Source organism: Bombus vosnesenskii, unplaced genomic scaffold (assembly GCF_011952255.1).
Source record: "Bombus vosnesenskii isolate JDL3184/JDL3185 unplaced genomic scaffold, Bvos_JDL3184-5_v1.1 scf7180000013305, whole genome shotgun sequence".
NCBI classification, from domain to species: Eukaryota; Metazoa; Arthropoda; class Insecta; order Hymenoptera; family Apidae; genus Bombus; species Bombus vosnesenskii.
Genome location: NW_022882954.1, coordinates 455,275 through 457,058, shown reverse-complemented (window position 1 = coordinate 457,058; position 1,784 = coordinate 455,275).

Here is a 1,784-nt window from a genome sequence, read left to right as displayed (position 1 = left end):
GCAACAACAAAGACGACGGCGACGACGACGACGACGACGACGGCGACGACGACGACGGCGGCGGCGACGGCGACGACGACGACGACGACGACGACGACGATGACGACGACGACGACGACGACGACGACGGCGACGACAACGACGTGGAGAACTTTTTTCCAACGGGGTCTGCTCCGTTGGCTGCCCAGGGTCAACCGGCTGGCTCCGAGCGCGGCACTTTTACCCGTTGGGTACTCTCAAGGACTCGGAGGTAGCTCCTATTCCTTTCTCTTATCCTTTCGCGCGCGCGCCTTTTTTATCCCGCTAACCTTTTTAAGCGCACTTTTAATTCCGCTCGGCCGCGTGTCTCCGTGCAGCGTGCACGAGCTCTCCAAGATCTTATTGTAAAAGAGCGACGTACGTCGTGCAGGATCGCCGGGGGATGTATTATCGATCAAAGTGGAGAGAGACACTGGGAAAATCCAGTACGCCGAAAGGGTGAACCAGAGTCGAAAGACTAGAAAAGTACGCGGTCTCTCGTCAGAGTTGAGAAAGATAACAAGTGGATTCAGCCACATCCGGATCGTCTTTCAAACTTGTCCTCCGCTACTACTGGTGTCCTCGACAGAGAGACTTCTCTGTCCTTTTCCTCTTTCTCCCGGTTGCCGAGCCGTCTGACTTCTTCTTTCACGACTCGGCACTCCGCCGGCCGCTTCGTCGTCGTCCACCCCCTGAGACGATCCAGAACTCGTGCTCGAACACCGTATCTCCACTGCGTATCGTTGCCTTACAATTTCCTGCGACGCGGCGGATCACCGCCGTTTCTCTCTCCTTCTTCCACTTGCTTCTCTTCTTCCTCTCTGCCTCTCCCTTTCTCTATCTCCTTTCTCTTCTGGTTTTGTAATCCGTTTTACGAAACTTCTATAGCCCGGACGTGGTAGCGGTGGCGGTGGCGGCGGCGGTGGCGGTGGCGGTGGCGGTGGCGGTGGCGGTGGCGGTGGCGGTGGCGTGTGGTGGAAGCGAACGGGACGCGATCGAAGGATCAAGAGACGGGCTCGAATTCTACCACGAAATTGGCTGCTAAAGGCACGCCGTGACAGGGGATCCTGGTGCCTTCTTCGTCCCGGAAGCGGGTTACCGGTGGGATACGAGCAACGACCTTGAACACTCGCGTTTCGCAGCGCACAACACGACCAACAAACATACGAGAACGATCGTTTCCATCGCTTTCCTCGTCGACGTCGCGGACACGGTCGACGATTCGGACGAACACGGGCAACGATTGTGATCGAACGCGTTCACCGTATGCGCGCTCTTTCACCTGTTTTCGTCGCGGGAGAGACCAAACCGAGAGTTCGCGTCGGCGTGCACCAGCGTCGTCTAATCGGAATTAGACACAGATTTCACGAAGCAGCGGACTAGAAATGTTGTTACACAATTGCACACTTCTTTTCTTGCTCCCGTTTTCCGTCTCGTCTCGTTTCGTTTCGTTTCGTTTCGTTCCGTTTCGTGCGTTCCACTGTTCGAGTTCCCGACAATCACCGTGTTCCTTCCGCGGGAATGGTGCCCGCGATCGACTCTCGCTCTTAGGAGACACGTCCAAGAGAAACAGCTCGAAGGTGGGACCAAATCCGAAAGCCACCGAGAGAAAGACAGAGAGAGAGAGGCAGAGATATTCGGCTATGCCCAGCCTACGAGACAGGATCGGATTTTAGCGCGCTCCGCACGCGCTCCCGCGAGCCCAACTCGGCGGTTTCAACTTTTACTTTCAGCTCTTACACAACGCAGCCCGCTCTTGCTTGGTA